Below are 5,000 nucleotides of genomic sequence, written 5' to 3' on the forward strand. Positions count from 1 at the left end.
CATACCAGCCTGGCAACGCCCGATCTCGTCTGATCTCGGAAGCTAAGCAGGGTCGGGCCTGGTTAGTACTTGGATGGGAGACCGCCTGGGAATACCAGGTGCTGTATGCTCTTTTGCTCATTCACTTAGAAACTGACATCTTGCAATATGCACAAGTAGTCCTTCATGAAAGGGGCTGGAAGCTGTTTTCATTTTGACACGAGAGAGAGAGAGAGAGAGAGAGAGAGAGAGAGACTACCTTGCATTGTCAATTGCTAAATCTGTATATGGATAATTAGCCTATGGTTGTCAACTTATTTCGTACGGCCAAACCAGCCTGGCAACGCCCGATCTCGTCTGATCTCGGAAGCTAAGCAGGGTCGGGCCTGGTTAGTACTTGGATGGGAGACCGCCTGGGAATACCAGGTGCTGTATGCTCTTTTGCTCATTCACTTAGAAACTGACATCTTGCAATATGCACAAGTAGTCCTTCATGAAAGGGGCTGGAAGCTGTTTTCATTTTGACACGAGAGAGAGAGAGAGAGAGAGACTACCTTGCATTGTCAATTGCTAAATCTGTATATGGATAAGTAGCCTATGGTTGTCAACTTATTTTGTACGGCCATACCAGCCTGGCAACGCCCGATCTCGTCTGATCTCGGAAGCTAAGCAGGGTCGGGCCTGGTTAGTACTTGGATGGGAGACCGCCTGGGAATACCAGGTGCTGTATGCTCTTTTGCTCATTCACTTAGAAACTGACATCTTGCAATATGCACAAGTAGTCCTTCATGAAAGGGGCTGGAAGCTGTTTTCATTTTGACACGAGAGAGAGAGAGAGAGAGAGAGAGAGAGAGAGACTACCTTGCATTGTCAATTGCTAAATCTGTATATGGATAAGTAGCCTATGGTTGTCAACTTATTTCGTACGGCCATACCAGCCTGGCAACGCCCGATCTCGTCTGATCTCGGAAGCTAAGCAGGGTCGGGCCTGGTTAGTACTTGGATGGGAGACCGCCTGGGAATACCAGGTGCTGTATGCTCTTTTGCTCATTCACTTAGAAACTGACATCTTGCAATATGCACAAGTAGTCCTTCATGAAAGGGGCTGGAAGCTGTTTTCATTTTGACACGAGAGAGAGAGAGAGAGAGAGAGAGAGACTACCTTGCATTGTCAATTGCTAAATCTGTATATGGATAAGTAGCCTATGGTTGTCAACTTATTTGGTACGCCATACCAGCCTGGCAACGCCCGATCTCGTCTGATCTCGGAAGCTAAGCAGGGTCGGGCCTGGTTAGTACTTGGATGGGAGACCGCCTGGGAATACCAGGTGCTGTATGCTCTTTTGCTCATTCACTTAGAAACTGACATCTTGCAATATGCACAAGTAGTCCTTCATGAAAGGGGCTGGAAGCTGTTTTCATTTTGACACGAGAGAGAGAGAGAGAGAGAGAGAGAGACTACCTTGCATTGTCAATTGCTAAATCTGTATATGGATAAGTAGCCTATGGTTGTCAACTTATTTCGTACGGCCATACCAGCCTGGCAACGCCCGATCTCGTCTGATCTCGGAAGCTAAGCAGGGTCGGGCCTGGTTAGTACTTGGATGGGAGACCGCCTGGGAATACCAGGTGCTGTATGCTCTTTTGCTCATTCACTTAGAAACTGACATCTTGCAATATGCACAAGTAGTCCTTCATGAAAGGGGCTGGAAGCTGTTTTCATTTTGACACGAGAGAGAGAGAGAGAGAGAGACTACCTTGCATTGTCAATTGCTAAATCTGTATATGGATAAGTAGCCTATGGTTGTCAACTTATTTTGTACGGCCATACCAGCCTGGCAACGCCCGATCTCGTCTGATCTCGGAAGCTAAGCAGGGTCGGGCCTGGTTAGTACTTGGATGGGAGACCGCCTGGGAATACCAGGTGCTGTATGCTCTTTTGCTCATTCACTTAGAAACTGACATCTTGCAATATGCACAAGTAGTCCTTCATGAAAGGGGCTGGAAGCTGTTTTCATTTTGACACGAGAGAGAGAGAGAGAGAGAGAGAGAGAGAGAGAGAGACTACCTTGCATTGTCAATTGCTAAATCTGTATATGGATAAGTAGCCTATGGTTGTCAACTTATTTCGTACGGCCATACCAGCCTGGCAACGCCTGATCTCGTCTGATCTCGGAAGCTAAGCAGGGTCGGGCCTGGTTAGTACTTGGATGGGAGACCGCCTGGGAATACCAGGTGCTGTATGCTCTTTTGCTCATTCACTTAGAAACTGAAATCTTGCAATATGCACAAGTAGTCCTTCATGAAAGGGGCTGGAAGCTGTTTTCATTTTGACACGAGAGAGAGAGAGAGAGAGAGAGACCACCTTGCATTGTCAATTGCTAAATCTGTATATGGATAAGTAGCCTATGGTTGTCAACTTATTTCGTACGGCCATACCAGCCTGGCAACGCCCGATCTCGTCTGATCTCGGAAGCTAAGCAGGGTCGGGCCTGGTTAGTACTTGGATGGGAGACCGCCTGGGAATACCAGGTGCTGTATGCTCTTTTGCTCATTCACTTAGAAACTGACATCTTGCAATATGCACAAGTAGTCCTTCATGAAAGGGGCTGGAAGCTGTTTTCATTTTGACACGAGAGAGAGAGAGAGAGAGAGAGAGAGAGACTACCTTGCATTGTCAATTGCTAAATCTGTATATGGATAAGTAGCCTATGGTTGTCAACTTATTTCGTACGGCCATACCAGCCTGGCAACGCCCGATCTCGTCTGATCTCGGAAGCTAAGCAGGGTCGGGCCTGGTTAGTACTTGGATGGGAGACCGCCTGGGAATACCAGGTGCTGTATGCTCTTTTGCTCATTCACTTAGAAACTGACATCTTGCAATATGCACAAGTAGTCCTTCATGAAAGGGGCTGGAAGCTGTTTTCATTTTGACACGAGAGAGAGAGAGAGAGAGACTACCTTGCATTGTCAATTGCTAAATCTGTATATGGATAAGTAGCCTATGGTTGTCAACTTATTTCGTACGGCCATACCAGCCTGGCAACGCCCGATCTCGTCTGATCTCGGAAGCTAAGCAGGGTCGGGCCTGGTTAGTACTTGGATGGGAGACCGCCTGGGAATACCAGGTGCTGTATGCTCTTTTGCTCATTCACTTAGAAACTGACATCTTGCAATATGCACAAGTAGTCCTTCATGAAAGGGGCTGGAAACTGTTTTCATTTTGACACGAGAGAGAGAGAGAGAGAGAGAGAGAGAGACCACCTTGCATTGTGAATTGCTAAATCTGTATATGGATAAGTAGCCTATGGTTGTCAACTTATTTCGTACGGCCATACCAGCCTGGCAACGCCCGATCACGTCTGATCTCGGAAGCTAAGCAGGGTCGGGCCTGGTTAGTACTTGGATGGGAGACCGCCTGGGAATACCAGGTGCTGTATGCTCTTTTGCTCATTCACTTAGAAACTGACATCTTGCAATATGCACAAGTAGTCCTTCATGAAAGGGGCTGGAAGCTGTTTTCATTTTGACACGAGAGAGAGAGAGAGAGAGAGAGAGAGAGACTACCTTGCATTGTCAATTGCTAAATCTGTATATGGATAAGTAGCCTATGGTTGTCAACTTATTTCGTACGGCCATACCAGCCTGGCAACGCCTGATCTCGTCTGATCTCGGAAGCTAAGCAGGGTCGGGCCTGGTTAGTACTTGGATGGGAGACCGCCTGGGAATACCAGGTGCTGTATGCTCTTTTGCTCATTCACTTAGAAACTGAAATCTTGCAAAATGCACAAGTAGTCCTTCATGAAAGGGGCTGGAAGCTGTTTTCATTTTGACACGAGAGAGAGAGAGACCACCTTGCATTGTCAATTGCTAAATCTGTATATGGATAAGTAGCCTATGGTTGTCAACTTATTTCGTACGGCCATACCAGCCTGGCAACGCCCGATCTCGTCTGATCTCGGAAGCTAAGCAGGGTCGGGCCTGGTTAGTACTTGGATGGGAGACCGCCTGGGAATACCAGGTGCTGTATGCTCTTTTGCTCATTCACTTAGAAACTGACATCTTGCAATATGCACAAGTAGTCCTTCATGAAAGGGGCTGGAAGCTGTTTTCATTTTGACACGAGAGAGAGAGAGAGAGACTACCTTGCATTGTCAATTGCTAAATCTGTATATGGATAAGTAGCCTATGGTTGTCAACTTATTTCGTACGGCCATACCAGCCTGGCAACGCCCGATCTCGTCTGATCTCGGAAGCTAAGCAGGGTCGGGCCTGGTTAGTACTTGGATGGGAGACCGCCTGGGAATACCAGGTGCTGTATGCTCTTTTGCTCATTCACTTAGAAACTGACATCTTGCAATATGCACAAGTAGTCCTTCATGAAAGGGGCTGGAAGCTGTTTTCATTTTGACACGAGAGAGAGAGAGAGAGAGAGAGAGAGAGAGAGAGAGAGAGAGAGAGAGAGAGAGAGAGAGAGAGACTACCTTGCATTGTCAATTGCTAAATCTGTATATGGATAAGTAGCCTATGGTTGTCAACTTATTTGGTACGCCATACCAGCCTGGCAACGCCCGATCTCTTCTGATCTCGGAAGCTAAGCAGGGTCGGGCCTGGTTAGTACTTGGATGGGAGACCGCCTGGGAATACCAGGTGCTGTATGCTCTTTTGCTCATTCACTTAGAAACTGACATCTTGCAATATGCACAAGTAGTCCTTCATGAAAGGGGCTGGAAGCTGTTTTCATTTTGACACGAGAGAGAGAGAGAGAGAGAGAGAGAGAGAGAGAGAGAGACTACCTTGCATTGTCAATTGCTAAATCTGTATATGGATAAGTAGCCTATGGTTGTCAACTTATTTCGTACGGCCATACCAGCCTGGCAACGCCCGATCTCGTCTGATCTCGGAAGCTAAGCAGGGTCGGGCCTGGTTAGTACTTGGATGGGAGACCGCCTGGGAATACCAGGTGCTGTATGCTCTTTTGCTCATTCACTTAGAAACTGACATCTTGCAATATGCACAAG

At 47.2% G+C, this 5,000-nt stretch overlaps 14 non-coding genes and 3 pseudogenes across 14 annotated transcripts; all 17 read left to right on the top strand.

Moving 5' to 3' along the window:
• The window catches only part of LOC146265830 (5S ribosomal RNA), a 118-nt pseudogene extending 8 nt beyond the window's left edge, over positions 1-110 (top strand).
• Positions 111-298: 188 nt separating this feature from the next.
• LOC146265831 (5S ribosomal RNA) lies at positions 299-417 on the top strand. The gene has a single exon (XR_014728821.1). It is a non-coding gene; the product is annotated as a 5S ribosomal RNA (ribosomal RNA).
• A 176-nt stretch (positions 418-593) lies between these two features.
• On the top strand, positions 594-712 carry LOC146265832 (5S ribosomal RNA). The gene has a single exon (XR_014728246.1). It is a non-coding gene; the product is annotated as a 5S ribosomal RNA (ribosomal RNA).
• A 188-nt stretch (positions 713-900) lies between these two features.
• LOC146265833 (5S ribosomal RNA) lies at positions 901-1,019 on the top strand. The gene has a single exon (XR_014726613.1). It is a non-coding gene; the product is annotated as a 5S ribosomal RNA (ribosomal RNA).
• Positions 1,020-1,201: 182 nt separating this feature from the next.
• LOC146265834 (5S ribosomal RNA) lies at positions 1,202-1,319 on the top strand (annotated as a pseudogene).
• A 182-nt stretch (positions 1,320-1,501) lies between these two features.
• On the top strand, positions 1,502-1,620 carry LOC146265835 (5S ribosomal RNA). The gene has a single exon (XR_014726614.1). It is a non-coding gene; the product is annotated as a 5S ribosomal RNA (ribosomal RNA).
• Positions 1,621-1,796: 176 nt separating this feature from the next.
• LOC146265836 (5S ribosomal RNA) lies at positions 1,797-1,915 on the top strand. Its single transcript, XR_014728247.1, has one exon. It is a non-coding gene; the product is annotated as a 5S ribosomal RNA (ribosomal RNA).
• A 192-nt stretch (positions 1,916-2,107) lies between these two features.
• LOC146265837 (5S ribosomal RNA) lies at positions 2,108-2,226 on the top strand. Its single transcript, XR_014728594.1, has one exon. It is a non-coding gene; the product is annotated as a 5S ribosomal RNA (ribosomal RNA).
• A 178-nt stretch (positions 2,227-2,404) lies between these two features.
• On the top strand, positions 2,405-2,523 carry LOC146265838 (5S ribosomal RNA). The gene has a single exon (XR_014726615.1). It is a non-coding gene; the product is annotated as a 5S ribosomal RNA (ribosomal RNA).
• A 184-nt stretch (positions 2,524-2,707) lies between these two features.
• Positions 2,708-2,826, top strand: LOC146265839 (5S ribosomal RNA). The gene has a single exon (XR_014726616.1). It is a non-coding gene; the product is annotated as a 5S ribosomal RNA (ribosomal RNA).
• Positions 2,827-3,000: 174 nt separating this feature from the next.
• LOC146265840 (5S ribosomal RNA) lies at positions 3,001-3,119 on the top strand. The gene has a single exon (XR_014726617.1). It is a non-coding gene; the product is annotated as a 5S ribosomal RNA (ribosomal RNA).
• Positions 3,120-3,303: 184 nt separating this feature from the next.
• On the top strand, positions 3,304-3,422 carry LOC146265841 (5S ribosomal RNA). The gene has a single exon (XR_014727838.1). It is a non-coding gene; the product is annotated as a 5S ribosomal RNA (ribosomal RNA).
• A 184-nt stretch (positions 3,423-3,606) lies between these two features.
• LOC146265842 (5S ribosomal RNA) lies at positions 3,607-3,725 on the top strand. Its single transcript, XR_014728595.1, has one exon. It is a non-coding gene; the product is annotated as a 5S ribosomal RNA (ribosomal RNA).
• A 168-nt stretch (positions 3,726-3,893) lies between these two features.
• On the top strand, positions 3,894-4,012 carry LOC146265843 (5S ribosomal RNA). The gene has a single exon (XR_014726618.1). It is a non-coding gene; the product is annotated as a 5S ribosomal RNA (ribosomal RNA).
• Positions 4,013-4,184: 172 nt separating this feature from the next.
• LOC146265844 (5S ribosomal RNA) lies at positions 4,185-4,303 on the top strand. Its single transcript, XR_014726619.1, has one exon. It is a non-coding gene; the product is annotated as a 5S ribosomal RNA (ribosomal RNA).
• A 220-nt stretch (positions 4,304-4,523) lies between these two features.
• On the top strand, positions 4,524-4,641 carry LOC146265845 (5S ribosomal RNA; annotated as a pseudogene).
• Positions 4,642-4,835: 194 nt separating this feature from the next.
• Positions 4,836-4,954, top strand: LOC146265846 (5S ribosomal RNA). The gene has a single exon (XR_014726621.1). It is a non-coding gene; the product is annotated as a 5S ribosomal RNA (ribosomal RNA).
• Positions 4,955-5,000: the final 46 nt, after the last annotated feature.

Source organism: Hypomesus nipponensis, chromosome 12, assembly GCF_054491055.1.
Source record: "Hypomesus nipponensis isolate SF chromosome 12, ASM5449105v1, whole genome shotgun sequence".
NCBI lineage: Eukaryota > Metazoa > Chordata > Actinopteri > Osmeriformes > Osmeridae > Hypomesus > Hypomesus nipponensis.